This window comes from Oryctolagus cuniculus, chromosome 11 (assembly GCF_964237555.1).
Source record: "Oryctolagus cuniculus chromosome 11, mOryCun1.1, whole genome shotgun sequence".
NCBI classification, from domain to species: Eukaryota; Metazoa; Chordata; class Mammalia; order Lagomorpha; family Leporidae; genus Oryctolagus; species Oryctolagus cuniculus.
In genome coordinates this window covers 62,102,667-62,123,316 of record NC_091442.1, presented here as the reverse complement: position 1 = coordinate 62,123,316, position 20,650 = coordinate 62,102,667, and the positions used below count along the sequence as shown (strand labels likewise).

At 40.6% G+C, this 20,650-nt stretch overlaps 1 protein-coding gene across 19 annotated transcripts in view; it reads right to left on the bottom strand.

Annotated features, from left to right (window-relative positions):
• The window catches only part of SLC16A7 (solute carrier family 16 member 7), a 212,630-nt gene that overhangs the window by 169,828 nt on the left and 22,152 nt on the right, over positions 1-20,650 (bottom strand). For 3 of the 19 annotated variants that reach the window (XM_070052540.1, XM_070052537.1, XM_070052550.1), the window contains exon 2: positions 661-801. The exons of 11 other annotated variants lie outside the window; for them this stretch is intronic. The gene's annotated coding sequence lies outside the window, so the exon portion shown is untranslated. Of the gene's footprint in view, positions 1-660; positions 944-1,005; positions 1,027-20,650 lie in introns of those variants that run through there. 5 more of the 19 variants (XM_070052538.1, XM_070052549.1, XM_008274238.4 and 2 more) reach the window with 4 other exon arrangements.

Sequence of the window (20,650 nt, the reverse complement as noted above, 5' to 3'; positions counted from 1 at the left end):
CTGAATGCTTTAATTCGTTGCTATTAGCATCTGCTGTTTTAGTGCACCAAAAAAAAAAAAAAAAAAAAAAGGAGCAATGTGTTGACTGACACATTTGTGAAGGTGAGGCACTAGGAATTTTTGGGATTAAATTCTACTGCTAAACATGAAGTAACAATCTCTTGTTTTAAACCTAGACATCATACTACTCAGTGTGGTTTTGTGATCTCATACTAACTAGTATGATTAGTAGTCCATTACCATCTGATGTATCTTTAATCTACTTGGCAGCTATGCCATACACACCACACTCCCCAAAATGCCACAGCCTCCCTTAAGGCCCAAGAAAACAGAAAAGAGTAAAGTAGGTAGGATAGAACTGAGATTAGCCAAAGTAAATAGAACAATGAGGTATTAATCATGAAGACTGCCTAACTTTGTAAAAAGAAAATAAAGTTCCAGTTTATTGTAGATATTTTGAGCATTAAGATCAGGAAAATGTACTTGAAGATCCTGTCATATCCACCCCAAAATGTACATGCGAATTCTTACTCTTCACTGCAGCTAAGACATAAAAGTCAGGTCTGTTATGCATAGTAGAATAAATTCCCCCCTTTGGGTAACTTTTCATACAAGCCCTGGCACTCCCTATCACCAATGCCCAGCAGCCCATTAACTCACAGTGCTTTCTTTCCACAGCTCTCTCTTCAGACCTTCACTTCCCAAGTGTCTCAGCCACTCACTCACCACCCAAAGTACACCCGTGTTTAGTTATCACTGAGTACAAAAAAGGTCACACTACTGGCTGCTCCTCTTGGCATTCTACAAAACAAAACAAAACAAGAAACACGCTGAGTCACTTCAGAAAGACTACAGCGCATCTCAATCAGGGGTGATTTTGTCCCCCAGCAGTCAGCAGTGTTGGGAGACACACGTGGCAGTCACAACTGGGAGGAGAGAGCCAGTGCCAGTACTGGGCAGAGGCAAGGAAGGTGCAAGGAGCTCAGTATTTAAGGAGGCACTCACTTGCAGGGTTGTAGAAGGGCAGAATTAAAATTTACAATGAGTGCCTCCTTAAATATTGTGCCCTTGCTGGTTCCTTGCCTAACCCTAGGCCCAGTTGAGCAGAGGCCAGGAATGGTGCTAACCATCTCCCACAAAAGGGATTAGCCAGTCCAAGATACCAACAGTACTGATGTTAAGAAACTCAGGGAGTTTTAAAGAATCTAAAGAAAAACAGTGTTGCAAACTTTGGATTCTCTTCCTTTCTGCAACTTTATCAATTTAAAAATCATACTATGTGAAATGTACTTCAATGTGAAATCACATAATTCTAGCATTTAGGTTTTTTAAAATTTTTAATTTTAATTTTTTTATTTTTGGCCAGGCAGAGTTAGACAGTGAGAGAGAGAGACAGAGAGAGAGAGTTATAGACAATGAGAGAGACAGAGAGAAAGGTCTTCCTTCCGTTGGTTCACATCCCTAATGGCTGCTACAGCCAGCCCTGCGAAGATCTGAAGCCAGCAGCTGGGTACTTCCTCCCGGTCTCCCATGTGGGTGACAGGAACCCAAGCACTTGGGCCATCCTCCACTGCCATCCTGGGCCACAGCAGAGAGCTGGACTGGAAGAGGAGCAACCGGGACTACTACCTGGTGCCCCAACCGGGACTAGAACCCTGGGGTGCCGGCGCTGCAGGCGGAGGATTAGCCAAGTGAGCCAAGGCAATGGCCTAGCATTTAGGTTTTAATCTGTTTATAATCTGCTTAAACTATGATAAAGTGAAATTACTCAACCCTTTCTTTCCTAGCCTTTGTGCTCAGTCTTCCTTCTGTGTCAGTCACTCCTCCTATCTACCTCTAAGCCCAGATGCAAAGCTGCCTTCCAACTGATATAAAAGTGTGAACTTGCCCTTCACAGGAGGACCAAAGTCTCAGATTTCTTTCTCTCTCCCCCCTCCTTCTCTGTTCCTGAGGGTCTTAATAGTATTGTCTTGCATTATGGAAATTTATTCACTTGTTTAATTCTTCCTATCTGACCCTCCTCCTACAAGCAAACATGCACACAAATATGGAGTTGCTTTAGAAAACGCATGGAAGAATGGAATTAAACACAAGTTAATCTGGGAGCAAAAGGTTTGAAATTTATAATATGAATTTTCCATTAACAGTTTGAACACCCCTCATACACACACTAGTTTAAGTTCTTGATGGACACTGACCACATATTCACTCTCCTAACCACCTCTATATAGAACAGAGCTTTAAACATGTAAAACTCATGTGTATTTTAAATGAATCAGTGGAACAAGTATACAGTAATATCTAACAGGCAGCATGAACTAAAGTTCATATTACCTACAGGCTCCATAAACATGAATATAACATTGCACCATTAGACTTTGCTGAGTTCAGTACCTATGTCCTTTACCTAGATCTCTCCATGTATTTCAAGTGTGATATCCCACTATACTTGAGGATTGTCTTCAGGTAACTGACTCAACATTTTGCTACAAACAAAACCTACAAAGTAGAATCTATTTTTGTTCCAGAGATCTATTCTAACAGCAGAAGACCTGATGTCTTTGCTTAAGCCAACGGCCCAAATTCAGATAGAAAATAAATCCCATTACTACTAACAGTTGAAGAAATAGCCTTGTAGTCCACGTCAAACTCTTCAGGAAACCAAACTGATGCAACCTGAAAGCACATTTCCATTGATTTCTACCTTACCCTTGACCCTAAAACTATTCTGAAACATTTCCAGTTTTTAATTGTAGCCAAAAATCTGCTTAGACTGCTTAAGTAGTTAATATACAGCTATAAATATCTCCTCTCAAGAAAGAATACAATACATAAACAGGCAAAGCTCTCAGTTATGTGTCCTTGAAACAAATACAATAAATTTCATGTTTCTGTATCATGTAATTCTATCAATGACAGGGCACAAATATAATGGCTATCCCATCAAATTATATCCCCTAGTGACACCAAGCCATCTCAGTTTGGAAAGTACACTGTATGGTGTTTGCACAACACAAAATCCTCTAGCGATGCATTTCTCAGAATGTATCTCCGCTGTGAGAGGACACATGACTCTATGCAATTTCCCAAAACGACAAACTAAAGGCCTTCCCTCGTGGATACCATGAAACCACTGACTTTAATCATTTAATCTAACAGGGAATTTGCTTAACCTAGAAAGGTTAAATTCTAGTTTTACAAACTTATGAAAGTTATTGCAAAAAAACATACTGCAAATTCAACACATATATATTTCATTGATGCAATAATTTTCGAAACTTGATGTCACAGAGCTACTCTTCAATTTTCTCACAGTGTTCTTTGGTCCACAACTGTAAGAGAAAGAAACAGCCTCCTTCTGAGAACAGAGCATGAGCCAGTGATTTCCGTAGGCATTTCATTCACTGCTTGTGACAAACTTGATGAAACAGGTTTTATCACCCACACTTTGCAGATGAGGAAGCAATCTTAAAGAGGTTTAGCAAGTTATCAATGTTCATATCACTGATAAATGGCCAGTGCACCTAAAGCATGATCTTTTAACTATATCTAACTACTACCATTTTCAAAATGTTCTGGATTGGTCGTAACCTACAAAAGACAGAAAACCTGTACATATTCTTTTAATATTTATTTATTTGAAAGAGTGACAGAGAGGGAGAGAGAAAGACAGTGAGAGAGAGCAAAAGAGAAAGAGACCTTCCATCTATTGGTTCACTCCTCAAATGCCCATAATAGCTATGGCCGAGCAACAGGGAAGGCAAGAGCCCAGAACTCCATCAGGCTCTCTGACTCGAGAGACAGGAAATCAACTTGGACTACCATCTGCTGCCTTCCCAGGTACCTGTGCGGGAAGCAGAGGTGGAACTCAATCCCGGGCACTCTAGTATGGGATGCGAGGTTTCCAAGCACTGGCTTAACCTGAGGATATCATTTTACAGTCAGGAACATGGAAATGTGATAACAACTTTTTGAGAAAATACTGAATGATAACCAGGTTCTCCAAGCACTGTTCTACTAATGTAATTGTGAAAGGAAAAAGAGACACACAGAGTTAGATGAAAAATATTATGGACTGAATATTTGTGTCCCTCCAAAATTCACATGTTAGAGCCCTCTTCCTCAATATGATGGTATTAGGTAGCAGGACCTTTTTAATGTGATCAGGTGTAGGTGAGGTGGTGATAGTCAGCTCTTAATGATGGAATTAGTTCTCTTATAAGAAGGCACCATAAGCCGGTTAGAGTCCTGGCTGCTCCTCTTCCCATCCAGCTCTCTGCTATGGCCTGGGAAAGCAGAAGAAGATGGCCCAAGTCCTTGGACCCCTGCACCTACGTGGGAGACCCGGAAGAAGCTCCTGGCTCCTGGCTTCGGATCAGCTCAGCTCCGGCATTGTGCCCATCTGGGGAGTGAACAGGAGGATGTAAGGCCTTTCTCTCTGTCTCTCCCTCTCACTGTCTGTAACTCTACCTCTCAAATAAATAAATAAAATCTTTAAAAAAAAAAAAAAGGCACCATAAAATCTGCTCTCCTTCTCCTTCATCCCATCATGTGAACACCCGAGAAGACGGCTGTCTACAAGCCGAGAAGAGGGCCTTCACCAGGGACCACGCACCTTGATCTTGGACTTCCTAGCATTCAGAATCAGACATCCCTCTTGTTTAAGTCACCCAGCTTATGGTATTTTGTTATGGCAATTGGAGTTGACTTAGACTGATAAACAGATATGGAGGCACATAGATAAGCAAACTGACCTCCACATCATATAAATAAAAACAGAAAAAAGTCTTTTGAGAATCTAATGTCGTCTTAAGAGATTATTTCTCTTTCTATCCTACACATGTAAAAATCTACATCAAAGACTAGATGGGATGTTAATTAACTAATTCATTTATATAGTCAGTAATTAAGAACCTATCATATGCCAGTCCCTAAGCTAGGTGCTGGGTTAACAAACCTACACATACTAAAATCGTATGTTTTTCTCTCACTGCATAGTGAGAGAGACAGATACCTAAGCATGTTATTACAGTCAAATGCACTAAAGCTGTAAGATGGGTGGGTTAGGTTTCTGTGAAAGCACTGAATGCTGCGGGTAGGACTCCCTCATAATTTCATAGAGAAAGTGACAATTAAAGCAAATCATGAAACACAAGTGATTAGAGAAAGTTACAGAGGTCATTTCACAAAGAGCAAAATTCAGAGACATCAATCTTTTTTTTTTTTTAAAGATTTTTGTTTATTTGAAAGGCAGAGTTATGGCGACAGAAAGCGAGACAGAGAGAGCTCTTCCATCCATTGGTTCACCCCCTACATGTCCACATCAGCCAGGGCTGGGCCAGGCTGAAGCCAGGAGCCAGGAGCTTTGTCCTGGTCTCCCACATGGGTGCAGGGGCCCAAACACTTGTGCCATCTTCTGTTGCTTTCCCAGGTGCTAAAGCAGGGAGCTATATCTGAAGTGGAGCAGCCAGCACTAGACCTGGCACTCATATGGCATGCTGGCATTACAGACAGTGGCTTAACCCGCTGTGCCACAGCCCTGGCCCCAGAGACATCGTCCTCGATGGGACTAACATACGACAGCCCTTGACTCATTGAATGAATGATCAGAAGGGGAAGGGCCGGCACCGTGGCTCACTAGGCTAATCCTCCGCCTTGTGGCACCAGCACACCGGGTTCTAGTCCCGGTCGGGGCGCCGGATTCTGTCCCGGTTGCCCCTCTTCCAGGCCAGCTCTCTGCTATGGCCCAGGAGTGCAGTGGAGGATGGCCCAAGTGCTTGGGCCCTGCACCCCATGGGAGACCAGAATAAGTACCTGGCTCCTGCCATCGGATCAGCGCGGTGCACTGGCCGCAGCATGCTGGCCGCGGTGGCCATTGGAGGGTGAACCAACGGCAAAAGAAGACCTTTCTCTCTGTCTCTCTCTCTCTCTCACTGTCCACTCTGCCTGTCAAAAAAGTAAAAAATAAATAAAAAAGAAGGGGAAGGAGTTGAGACTAAAAATTAAGGGCAGTGCATCAAAATGTGTAATAAAAGGAAGGCTCAGGATTCCAAATGCAAAGTGTGTGTATACTGGGGCAAGTTCAATACTGTATAGCAGCTCCTCAATAAATATTCTTTCTTTTCCTAACGTGATGTGACCTCTGGTCTGATGAACTGTGGCCTGGAGTTCAGACAGTGTAAAACCATTATTTACCTGGATATATGCCTATAGCACCACTGAGACTCAAACTGAAAGGAAGGGAGACATAGCAATCATGTCAATGCAGACTGATAAACCAAAAATAAAACAGCTTGTCACTTTGGGGGAAAAGACTTTATTATATAATTTCCTTTGTAAAAAAAAAACTGGAGTGATAGAATTATTATTTAAAGGTGAGGATTAAAAAATAATTAAATTAATTGAGCTATATTATGTGTAAAATTTCATACCTCATGTTTTTTCTATTATAATTTATCATATATTTATTAGCAGCCCAGTTTCAGAAACACTGTCATATGGGAGTAGAGCATAAGGGAGGTAGAGAAGAATGTATTAGACACAATCACAGCTTATAAAACCAAAAATCATAAGCACTGTATAGCAGAGTCTTATTTTTGTTAAATTCTAAGAAACAGTTTAGATATTTCAGGAACAGTTTTCTCTGGCCTTCTTTTAAGTACCTGGAGGTATTTTCTTTGTTTTTAACAGTTTTGTTTATTTGCTGATTTGTTTCAAGGCAGAAATAGGCTTCATCTCCCAAAAGCATGCAGTGACTCCAGGCTGGGCACTGAAGCTGCAAGACAGGCACTCAATTACTTGAACCATCCCTGCTGCCTTGCCAGGGTCTGCTTAGTAGGAATGGGAATTGGAAGCCGAGGTGGAGATCACACCTGGGTACTCTGACATCCAATGCAGGCATCTTAACCACTAGGCTCAATGCCTACCCCTGTTTTTTTGTTTTGTTTTGTTTTGTTTTTAAGGGAAGAAGATGTAACTTAAAAGTGAAAATGTGAACCTAGTCTAATTCCATACAAATGGGTATTTGCAGATATATTCTAGGTTATTACCAGGTCTTTGTAACTTGAAAACAAATAAAACAGATTTTCATTTCTATGGTGAGACTCCGGGACCTGAAGTGGCTCACTTACACTCACATAACAGATTCCATAGTGAGCCAGATTGAAACACAAGGGGCCAGCATCCAGCCTCGAGTCTTCTCCCTTCACAGCAGCAGCTTATCCTGGCACAGAAGGGAATATTCTGCTGTCAGAGTATTAGAACATTTTCCTGAGCTCAGAGTAAGTCCACAGTACAGGTTTCTGCTAATTTGGCCTTTGATTTTTATTTTTAAAATTTTGATTTATTTAATAGAGAGAGGTGGCTGTTAGTGGGGGGGAAGGGGAGACAACCCAGTGCTCAATGTGCTCATTCAGGCCCCAAATGCCCTCAAGGGCTAGAACTAGGCTTCCCCCTCCCATAAGCCAGGAGCCTGGAACGCAATGCAGATCTCCCAAGTAGGTGGCAGGTACCTTACTACTTGAGCCATCATCTGCTGCCTCCCAGGGTCGGATTAATAGGAAGCTGAAGTCAGGAGCCGGAGGCAGGTATTGAACCCCGGCACTCCAATGTAAGACACAAACGTCTTAACCACTAGGCTGAATGCCTGCTCCTCTGATTATTTTGCTGCTGGACTTTCAGACTCACAGCTGATGGCAATTTGGTCAGATTAAGAGCGAAGACAGTCTGGCAAAGATGAAAGGGACATGGTCATGGTTAGGAGACACTTTTAAGTCCTTTCCTACTGAGCAAAACAGATTTAAATGGTTCATCTGGATACATAGCGTGTGGAAGTTCAATGTATACCACGGCCAAGAGACTTACAGTATTTACAAATATTTATAAATATCATTTATGATAGCTCCCCCCCCCCCATTTTCAAGAACATGGTGAGAAGTTGTTAGAAGTATTCAGGCTTTAAATGCAGAGTCTCTAAATTAATTCATGCTCTTATTCCAGTTTCACAGCTGAGCTGTCTTGTAAATAAAACTTTTCCCTCATTAGAAATGAAACCAATTTTACCATTCCCTATAGGTCTCCTACTGCCTACACTGTGCGAGCTTCATAGACTGACTCTGAACTCAAGAGAATTTATACACAATTGGTGAATTAAACCAGAAATAATTTCCTGTGGCATTATGTGATCCCAAACAGTGAAAAAAAAATCCCTTAATTTATTTTACACTTAATTAGAAAAAATTTATGACTTTTTTCCTAAGTATATAAAGCTTACTAGGCCAGTATTTACATTTTTTGTGCTATATGGAGTATGTATCTATTATGAAGCTGTGTTTTTATGCAGTTATTATATATTTGTGTATGTACCAGCCTTTTGATTTTTATTTACTTGTCTTTTTACCTCTGATGTTTGTCATTAATTTTGCCAGGGAGAAACATTAGTCTGTTGGAGTAAGGAAGTTTTTAGTCTGTCTTTGCCCACAAAGCTTCAGGGGAAGTAGCATCAAAACTGGGACTTGTCATGAACCACTGCAGCAGAAAGAAAAACTGCCATCTACTGTCTTTATAGACCAGATTCTGTGACCTGCAGTTTCTCCTGTTTTTTTTTTTTTTTTTAATAATGCCTTATAAATTAGAATTACTTGGCTCCTTATCACCTGAGAATTATCTGTAAATTTGGGTTGAGCCAGAGTCTTAGTTGAGAGGGTATGCATTTCCTTCTGCCAGGGCCTGGAGTATTAACAGACATTGTGAACTGCTGATGTTTTCAACCACCCTGGAATACGAAACTGGACTGCAAAGATGTGGGAGCAATGCTCCTTGCTCAGGAATCGTTAGGTGGTATTTTTTCTCTATACTAGTGCCAAGTTTAGAGGGAGTCTGGTTTCTTTGCAGTCATCGGCTGTGTGTGTATGTGTCTGTGCACACATGTATAATGCGTGTACTCCTGAAAGCATATTTCTGATACAATGATGATACAGGTTAGCGGGTCACAGGAGGGCACACCATCTTTAAGACTTCCCTCTGGCTGGTCTGGTGTTTTGTGATCACTGCATAGTACTTTGGTCTGTGAAACCCCAAGTCCAAGCCCATTAAGTCCATCAAATATCCCAAGAGGAAATCTTGATAAGTAGTCACTTTTCAATTAGTTTTACTCTTTGGGCATTGATTACTTATTTGCTGTTTCCTGTTTGCTGTATAATATCAAATGCTTTCAATGGAGGGGCTTTCTATTACAAAGGACCAGGTCTTACACAAATTAACTCAAATAATAAACTCAGTCATCAGACATGGAAAGGAATTTCTTGAAGCCTATTTCAGGAAGTATAGCTAGATCTTAACGAAATTAAATGGTAATGCAGGAAAAATTCTATTATTATTATTACTTTCTATTTGAAAAAGGTCTAAAATGTATGTTAAAGAGTCAAGAAATGTCCAACAGCAAAGCAATCAATATTATTATTGTTGTTTTTATTTGAAAATCTGTTTAAAGTGCATATTAAAGATTCAAGAAATGTTCATGAATAATAAAGTCATTTCTAAATCAGAATAACGGTGGAATCTGGGGGCATATGTATTGTTAAATACTAAGACTAACTTTAACACTGTACTGATTATGACTGTATGGGGTGTGAATGCCAGGATATATTAATTCATCAAGAAACAGAATAAAAATCCCAGAAATACACACATACACACACATATACAGAAAGAGAGTGAAAAGACATTGCCTTTTTTTTTTTTATTTGACAGAGTTATAGACAGAGTAAGAGAGAGAGACAGAGAGAAAGGTCTTCCTTCCGTTGTTTCACTCCCCAAATGGCCACTACGGCCAGCGCTGTGCTGATCCAAAGCCAGGAGCCAGGTGCTTCTTCCCAGTCTCCCATGCAGGCAGGAGCCCAAACACCTGGGCTATCCTCCACTACCCTCCCGGGCCACAGCAGAGAGCTGGAGTGGAAGAGGAGCAACCGGGACTAGAACCCGGCACCCATATGGGATGCTGGTGCCACAGGCAAAGGGTTAACCAAGTGAACCACGGCATTGCTTTAAGTCAACTGGTCATTCTGGGAAAATATGACACTAGACTTTCCCCACACACACAATGCAAAATAATGAACACCAGACATATTAGTGTAAGGGATAGAGCAAATACCCACATGAGGCTGTTTAAATTAGAATTAAAATTCTAAATTCAGTTCCTTGGTTACATTATCCCCATTAGCAGTGTTCAACATCCACAAATAGTTAGTGGTGACTGTATTAGTGCCAAATACAAAAGGTTTCCATCTATGGGGGCCAGCCTTGTACCACAGCAGGTTAAAGCACAGCTGGTTAAGCTGCCACCTGCAATGCAGCCATTCCATAAGGGCCCCAATTGGTATCCTGGATGCTCTGTTTCTAATCTAGCTCGCAACTAACATGCCTGGGAAAACAGCAGATAGTTCAAGTACTTGGGCCCTGACACCCACATGGGAGACCTGGATGGAGTTCTAGGCTCCTGGCTTCAGTCAAGTCCAGCCCTGGCCAATGTGGCCATATGGGGAGTAAACCAGTGGATGGATGCTTGTTCGTGCTCTCTCTGTCTCTGTCTCTCTCTCTGCCTCTCCCTTTCTCTCTGTAAGTCTGACTTTCAAATAAATAAATAAATATTTTAAAAAAATTTCCATCCAAGGAGAAAAATCTATTGGATAATACTGAGAAATAGTTAAGACAGCATCTGTTTGACCTTGGAGTTGAGAAAAATGTTCTCCCAAAAAAGAAGGGTGAGTATTTGGTGCAGCAGTTAAGGTGTTACTTGGGATGTCTGCATTGTATATTGGAGTGTCTGGGTTTGAGTCCTGGTTCCACTTCCAATTCCAGCTTCTTGATAATGCACACTCTTGGGAGCAGAAGGTGATAGGTCAGGTCCCTTTCACTCACCTGGGGGACCTGAATTGAGTTCCTGGCTTCTGGTTTTGTCCTGACCCGGCCCTGGCTGTTGTAGACATTTGGGGAATGAGCCAGCAGATGGGAGCTCTCTGTTTTTCTGTCTCTTTGTCTTTCAAATAAATAAAAATAAGTAAATGAATAAAATTTTCAAAAGAAACCATAACAGAAATAACTGCTAAGCTCAACTACTGAAATTCAGAATTATTTTTCAAAAGACACCATTAGAAAATGAAAAAGAAAGCCTTAACCTGAAAGAAGGTACTTGCATTATGTAAATATAAAGTACACAGTATATATAATGAATTCATATAAGCTAATAATAAGAAAATTATAGAGAAAATGCACAAAACACATACCAGGCACTCCATTCTATTTGATGTCAGTTAAAGAGAATTACAGAGTGACTTATTTTATCAATACATGCAGTGGCTGAAATGTTTGACAAACTTATGTGATCTATCTTAAATGAACAACAGTAAGGTGGAAACAACAACTTATTTTTTAAGCCTGAAAGAAAGCTTATAATGGCTTACACAGCAGCCCAGCAACATATAAGTAGGTTGTTAATAATGTTTGAACATATAATTAAATAGACATGTCTAGTGTTAGTTTATCCTTCATTAAAAGATAGTTTTCCAGCTCACATTTACCTAGTTTCAAGTTCAGAGTAGAGTACTTCGGAGCAAATAGTATATTTACGCCACCTTTCATTCCAAATGTAGAGTTTTAAGGTGATAGCATTAATTTTATATTTACTTTTACGAGAAGAATGAGAGCATATAAAGCTGTATGTGATTAGAAGGCAGAATGGAAAAAGGGAGGTAGCGTTATAAACATATTTAGAAATACAGTAAATATAACTAAAATTCATGATTTCCTCAAAGTAAATATAACTTACTTTCCATCACTGAAATAACGTGAATAACTATTGCTATGTACCATCCCCTCTCCCTACCTCCATCCCAATCCACTCCCCAGAAAAACATTAACAGGATAAAAAAATCACACTTTCCTAGCATATATATATATATATATATATATACACATATATGTATATATATTTCTTCATATTTTAATAAAAGTTAAATTTTAAAAGCTAATGCTTTTGTATGTTAAAATTTGAAACCAAAGTATGCTATGTCACATGATCTACACTGTTCACCTCTCAACACCCTTGTAATCTAAGAATGGGAGGAAAACAATTAGCAGCTTGGCAGTTGCAGTAGAACATGAAGACCATTAGATAGCTACACAGAGAATGAAGCACTCACAGCAGATTAAATATTAGAGGACATATGACAATCACTGGTAATGAACAGGAAGAGCTCATACCATGTCCCATTGGATGGAGCCTGATGTCCAGGCAATCTAGAAGCTGTCACAGATGTAATCCATGTACAGCAGCTAGAATTCAGCTCCTGGACTGGGATTCCAGAACTCCTCTTCCCAGGGAAGGTGCCTGAGTACTCATAAAGGACTGGAGACCCAGAGATTTCTGTAATCGATAGTTAGCATTTGGAATAATCATAATCTAACCCCAATGACAGGCACATCATCGCCTTAGGAAATTCAAGAATGTATGAATGTAATGCCCCAATAAGAAAAAAAGGGGTTCAGACTCAGAGAGCAAAGGGTCAATTATATGCATTAAATCTTGAACTGGACTTATTAGAAGGAAAGACTGCAAAATTGAATACCTCCAGTTGTCCTCAATAGCGTACCCATCTCAGGTTAGTTACATCCGTTCCAGGAATCCTAGACAGACTATATTTGGTCTTAAAAAATGTAATCAGTTGATCAACTTTTGAAAAAACAGAAAAATAATAAGGCCATAAAATCAGAAAGGAGTGTGAAAGGCAACTTTCTAAAAAGCAGTATTGTGCACAATAAAAACTATAAATCCTATATGGCTCCCTACTGAGGTGTGTACTTACTGTACATTTGATTTTTCTCACAAATGCTTGCTTCCTACATCTGTCTCTGCTACAAGGTTCATAATCATTGTCTTGCCAATTTCCTATCTTCACCTCCTTCCAATGGTGATATGCAACCTTTTTCCAGCCTGCTGTCACGAGGAGTTTGGGGTGGGGGTGGGGTTTACACGTGTCATTCCTTTCACGAAATCAAGAATAGAAACAATTAGAAGAGCCTTAGTCATCCATTTTCCAGGCTGATGGAAATGCCAAGAGAAATGCTATCACCTCTGAGCGGCACAGGGCAAAAAGTGTGCCCTAAACTCACAGGCAGCATTACTTGGCTGCCAGCTGTTTTCTTCATATTAATTCTATCATAGCCCATATTGTACTTGTTCCATCTTTCATAAACATACCTCATCGTAAATTCAGCCACTATTTGGATTTTTCAGAGCAAAAGGTTTTTATGTGAAGCAGTAAATAATCTCCAAGGTAATCTGTTTTGCTTTGCTTCTAAAATCTCGAAAATGAATCTTTAACACTCGGAGATTTTTACGCTGACAGAACTTAGGATAACATAAATAGTTTGATTTTTTTCATAGCAGGTATCTGTGTTTCCAAGAAATCAAAATCCACTCAAAGTAAGGGGAGGGAACAAAGGCAGTACTGCTGGGGTTCAGAAAATTCTTTTCCAAACGAAAGTCCTCCTTAGCAAAGTTGCTCTCTGGCCTTCTCCTGATTTTTGCCTCTCATTCTTTCTCAGAGGCAACCATAATAAAAACGAAGGCTCTGCTCTCTCAAGGTGGATCACAGAAACAAGAACACCTTTTCCCAATGCCAATCACAAAAACCGAAAACTCCGACTGTAGCTTTCCCCCACCTTTCTGTTTAAGAGTTGGACATAAAGAACCCACCAGACCTACCCTGTTTGATTTTAAGTCGTAAGACCCACAGTACAGAAAGGATCTTGCCCCACCCCAGGAAGGAAAGAACACTACATAGAAAGATCAAGACAAATCCAAACAGAAAGGCCTTGCTGCATCTCCCTCCCTTCAGAATGCTACTACTAGGGCATCCTCAAGACATTTTTGTTCAAGACATTTCCACACAGCTTTCCATGCGTCATGGATGCTAAGCATAAAAATGGAGAGCTCACACTGGGCCTTTGAGGCTTCAACTGGAAGAAGCCTGTGTAATGTCAAACTACGATCTAATCAATTTGTTTATGCTTTTAGCTTCTTAACCTGTTTTGAAATACAGATGTTGGCAGGACAAGGATCACTCCCTTTTCTGTCCCTTAAGTGTCTACACAGAACTCAACTGCAGAGCTAACCTGCTGTCAGGGAGCTATTCTGTCTCCAAGTGCCCCTGAACGGTTCAGACGCTGAGAGTGATCTAAGCGTTAAATGTGGATTCTCAGCCTGAGTGTTTAGCCTAGCCATTAAGACATCTGTTAACACTCCCAAGTCCAAAAATGGTGTACGTGGGTTCAATTCCCACCCCATTCCTGGCTCCTGAATCCGGTTTCCTACTAATGAAGACTCTGGGCTACAGTGGTGATTGTTCAAGTGATTTGCTTCCAGCTGCCAACATGAGACCTGGATTGAGTTCTGGGCTACAGCTTCAGCCCGGAGCAGTCCTGCCCATTGAGGGCCCCTCAGGAGTGAAGCAGCAGGTAAAACCTCTGTCTCTCTCAAATAAATTAATTACCTTAAAATATGAAATCCTAGGCTAGAGTATTCAGTCTCTATTTGCTAACTGAATTCTAATAAATCACTTACTGTCACTGTGCCTTCATTTTTTCTCTATAAAAAAGAGAACAACAGGGGCTAGTTTTGTGGGATAGCAGGTTAAGCTGCTGCCTGCAATGCCAGCATCCCCTACTAGCATTAGGTTCCAATTCTGGCTGCTCCTCTCCTGATCCAGCTCCCTGCTAATGTGCCTGGGAAAGTAGCAGAGGATGGCCCAGGTGCTTGGACCCCTACCACTCATGACGTGGGATATCTGGATGGACTCTCCTGCTTTTGACTGGGCCCACCCTGGCCACTGCAGCCACTGAGTAGTGAATTAGCAGATGAAAGATCTGTTCTGCAACCCCCTGTCTCTCCCTGTCTTTCTGTAACTTTACCTTTCAAATAAATATATAAAATCTTAAGAAAAAAAAAGGAAGTAATAATGGTCCCTGCTATTGCCTGGATTTAATAAGATAATGCATATAAGATGTTTAATATAGTGCCTGAGGCAGTAGACACTCAATAAATGTAAATCATAATCACAATTGTTTGTTTTAGGTACATGCTGTACTCTTCTGCCAGCCCAGTTGCTACCATTTGCAGGTGTCAATGTAGCCAACCAACTGAGTTTTTGATAAATCAAACTAAAGTGCCCACCACTTCCTTTTGTTGCTGGTGATGAGTTTTTACATTTTTACTTTAATTGTACATACCTGTGGAGTAAAATATGAACATTTGATACATGTATTCAGTGGGTGATGATCAAATCAGGTCAAGTAGCATTTCCATCTCCAAGGTTTTTGCTCAACACTCCATAATCATTCATATTTAAGGGGCACAGTTGGACACACTTATCAATAAATGCATACTATGCATACTGATCTTGTGACTTATTCAGCCCTGCTCACATGGTGGCTACCTTCACTGGCTCAGTGGACAGGAACAAATTCAGAGGGAAGTCAGCAACCTGATTATCTGATATGAATTTTTTTTTTTTTTTTTTACAGGCAGAATTAGAGAGTGAGAGAGAGAGACAGAGAGAAAGGTCTTCCTTTACCGTTGGTTCACCCTCCAATGGCCGCTGCAGCAGGCATGCTGCAGCCAGCGCACTGCGCTGATCCGAAGCCAGTGAGCCTGGTGCTTCTCCTGGTCTCCCATGGGGTGCAGGGCCCAAGCACTTGGGCCATCCTCCACTGCACTCCCAGGCCACAGCAGAGAGCTGGCCTGGAAGAGGGGCAACTGGGACAGAATCTGGCGCCCCGACCAGGACTAGAATCCGGTGTGCCGGCGCCGCAAGGCGGAGATTAGCCTATTGAGCCGCAGCGCCGGCCTGAATGTTTCTAATTCATGCATTTTAACAAATATTAGTAACTCAAAGAATGAAACTCACAGTTAAATTTCCTCTTGGGATAATACTAAAATAAACTTACAAACAAATGAAACTAGCTAAGAAAAAAAATGAGCAACTTGCAATGTGGTGAATTCCCTGTATGCCTGGTAAATATGTTAATTGAAGCTGGATTATGTCATTTCATTGATTCAGGAGGATTAATTCACTGGATAAGATTTTTGGATTAATAATATCTAAATTTCTTTGATTGTAGTATTTAATTTTGTACAGGGAGATTGTGTAATATAATCCACTACACAACACTAAAATGAAGTCCTCAATGCAAACTTGGAATTTAAATTTCCCTTTGTTTGAATCTTACAAATCTGAAAGAATACAGGAAATACCTTGCAAACTAGATTAAGCATAACCTAAATGTCCAATTGAATAAAAATATTTGGTAAGATTTTCATGTTAAAATGAGAAGTCATTCTAAAAGATGAAGTGCTCACTTTAGATGTATCTCAATTATTAGGCAGTTGAGAAATAAAATGCATCTGAGGAAATTTTCTTGTAATAAGGCATTACAAATAGAATATACAGAGATCTGAGAAAATCATGAAATTATATTAACATATATTCTATAGAAAATGTAGGTAATTTCCAAGTAAAATATCAGTCTATTATCAAGAATATAATATTCCAAAATTTTACTGTAAATGAGTGATTATCACCAAATTCAGAAGCATATTTCAATTTCACAGGTCTCAAGCATGCTAGAAAGAATGAAATGAAATGGAGATCAGGACCCTCAGCAGGGCTTTGGATGCACTTATCGGGTCCAAGGCTTCCAGTCTCCCAGCCTCTATCCTTGATCTTAAAGTTTCCTCACCCTTCTTTTATGACTGCCTATCGACCTCTTACCAAACTTATCTCACTGAATTGAGGGAGTTGTGCAGCTGGACACAGCCTCATGAAGTCATGTATCTCCCATCTAGATAACACCTTAATATTCCATCTTGTGTTAAGAGGTTTCTTCTCCAGGAACTCCAGGCCCCTGTAAAGGATAACTACCTGCAGGTAACCCCTACACTGACTGGAGCCCACCCTGACATCATCAAAATTCCCTAAAGAACATGAAATTGCTGATCAGTGGCAGGGGGGCCATAAGCAGTCCAGACCAACCAGGATCTTAGACATGAACTAAACATGTACTTCTCGGCCCCAACTTCAGTCTATAAGAAACTTTACCCCTAAGCCCTCAGGGAACCTAGCAATTAAGTAATAGTTCCTGGCTCCTTGATCAGCGCTTTGCAATAAACACCTCTTTTTTTCCTACCATCCCAGTGTTGGTAATTGGTTAGGGACCCAGCATTGAGGGTTCTCCTTCATCAGTTTTGATGGTGTTTTGCAACCAAATTACAGGAAAATATAATTGACATAAAAGTATTAAGTATCCATAGTTTGAAATCCACAATATGTTAGTCACATGGTTTAATAATTGCATGAGTGCATGGTATGAAGAATAAAGCTTTAGAACTTGATGAGAAAGATGATTTAGAGATGTTGAGTTGTGTAGCAGATAAGCACATAAATGTTATTGATAATTAAGCCATACAGCCATATGGCTACAAACTGCGACACTGTGGCTATAAAATGAAAGGTAATTTGTATTACAGATGTCAGGAAATGGTTTCAATATATTTTGGGGAGCATTCCTGCAGTACTTACTAAATGTCTTGTCTTCTATGAGAGAGAAAAATGTACTCAGAATGAAAGAAAACCGGGTCAGCTAGTTAACAACAGTGAAATGAAACTATAATGAACAGCTTTTACTAGCAAATGAACCCCAAAGTTTAGAATGCTTCTATGTGTGATATAGCAACCCACAGAAATAAGGGGGATCAATACACCAGCAAAAATTAGTGCTTTTTGTGACAATTAAAACTAGATTTGAGCTGGCGCCGCAGCTCACTAGACTAATCCTCCGCCTTGCAGCGCCGGCACACCGGGTTCTAGTCCCGGTCGGGGCACTGGATTCTGTCCCAGTTGCCTCTCTTCCAGGCCAGCTCTCTGCTGTGGCCTGGGAGTGCAGTGGAGGATGGCCCAAGTGCTTGGGCCCTGCACCCCATGGGAGACCAGGATAAGTACCTGGCTCCTGGCTTCGGATCAGCGTGGTGCGCCGGCCGCAGCGCACCTGCCGCGGCGGCCATTGGAGGGAGAACCAACGGCAAAAGGAAGACCTTTCTCTCTGTCTCTCTCTCTCACTCTCTAACTCTGCCTGTCAAAAAATAAAAAAATAAAAAAAAAACCTAGATTTGAGAAGATAAAGATTCCATGAGATAAACCATAGAGGTTTCACATTACTATATGTTCATTTAGTACCTATGGACCAATTTGGCTAAAATTATTTTGAGTCCACTACACTATATTCCAGATCTCAATAATTAATTCCCACTTCAATAATTCTATTTATGATTCTACTGTGATTATTGTTCATTATATCAGTATTAAAACTTCAGTAAACCATATGATCTTGATGTCTGTCACTTTATTATGAATCCAAGGAAGGAGTGACCTATTTGGACATCCATTGTACAATACCAGGGAATAGGTCACATGTTTAGAGTTTTGAAAAATAAGTCCAAATTTAAGTGCTCTTTAGATATGTGTGGGGAGGGGCTTTATAAATAATATTTTCAAAACGCCAGTTGTCTATAAATACAAAAGTCTTTCCACAAATCCCACAAAATAAACAAATGTTTTCCACAAACAAACGTTTCCTAAATGGTGCTTCAAAAAATCCCACTGCCAGGAATAGCTCTACTAAAATGGCATCCATAATAAAATGGATTTGTGAAATCTTGAACATAGGCATTGTCTGAATAGAGACTGCAGACTATAGTCAAGTACCTGTCCAAGACCAGGAGCACCTTATGAGTACTATGATAATAATGATGCATAAGACTGTGCACATAGCTATTAAGAAGAAAGCATGTTGCATTTAAAAATCTTACAAATGTAGATTAACTCTGTTATTAAATTCACATGATTAAGAGTGTGCAGGGGCTGGCGCTGTGGCGCAGCAAGTTAATGCCCTGGCCTGAAGCACTGGCATCCCATATGGGCACCAGTTCGAGACCCAGCTGCTCCTCTTCCGATCCAGCTCTCTGCCATGGCCTGGGAAAGCAGTAGAAGATGGCCCAAGTCCTTGGGCCCCTGCACTTGCGTGGGAGAGCTGGAAGAAGCTCCTGGCTCCTGGCTTCAGATTGGCACAGCTCCGGCCATTGCAGCCAATTGGAAAGTGAACCATTGGATGAAGACCTCTCTCTCTCTCTCTCCTATCTCTGTGTAACTCTGACTTTCAAATAAAATAACTAAATCTTAAAAAAAAAATGTGCCGACTAGCCCAAAAATACAGGCAGATAGAACAATTTTATTCCTTACTTGATGAAGAAATAGGTCTAACAAACATACTAAAATAAAGAAGCGATTTTGTCTTCACACTATAATATTAACCTGAAAAGCCATTCATTGGAAAAATATAGAGAACTATTTAATAAAGTTACTCTGCCACTTATCCATTGAATGCATTTATGCCACAATATATAACAATTAGAACCCATAAAACCTCACTTATTTTAGGAAATTCCTCAAGCAGCATATGATTTTCATCTGGGTAATGATGCTAGAAAATATGCTAGTAAGTACATTAGTAGAACTAAGTTCTAGTTACCTTTTACATAATGAATGTTCAAAAAACTGCGGGAATAGACTGACATGTATCATAGCTTCCTCATATAATGGGCTTTCCCCTGAAAATGTTAAAATTTCTCTAATTTCTTTTTTTTTTTTTTTTGACAGGCAGAGTGAACAGTGAGAGAGAGAGACAGAGAGAGAAAGGTCTTCCTTTTGCCGTTGGTTCACCCTCCAATGGCCGCCGCTGCAGCCGGCTCACCGCGCTGATCCTGGCAGGAGCCAGGATCCAGGTGCTTTTCCTGGTCTCCCATGGGGTGCAGGGCCCAAGCACCTGGGCCATCCTCCACTGCACTCCCTGGCCATAGCAGAGAGCTGGCCTGGAAGAGGGGCAACCGGGACAGAATCCGGCGCCCCAACCGGGACTAGAACCCGGTGTGCCGGCGCCGCAAGGTGGAGGATTGGCCTACTGAGCCACGGCGCCGGCGAAATTTCTCTAATTTCTATGAACTACCATTTTATCCAGAATAAAAGTGGCCCAGTTTTCCTTATTGTATTGAGCGTCCCTTATGTTTACTCAAACAGCTGAGCTGAGACAACTGAATAACTAAGAAATCGAGTTAAGAAGACTCAAGAACATAGGGTTACTTTCAACAATTCAGTCTGTAAGGTCACCTAAAAATCAACTTAGAACATTTCTTAAAGCAGGAACTTACTCATAGAAAACAAATACAAATCTCGACATTTTATTGATCTTCCCTAAATATCTGAACCACATGAGTTTTTGCTGTTGTTGACTAATTTTATTTAGTTTTGCTCAAAGTAAATGATAAAGTGCTTTGGCTGGAAGCAAAAGAAAAGAATCCAACAAATTGATGCTACATAGGTATTCTCAGGCTGTTTCCCACCTTCAGTAAATGCTATTTAGTAACTGCTCCCACTTTTCTGTTATAGGCCATGTGAAATGCTGAACAATGAACTCCCTACTCTATTTATCCCTAAAGGTTACAGACCTGGGGAGGTAAAGCAGCAAGCCAGTTACTTTAGGCATC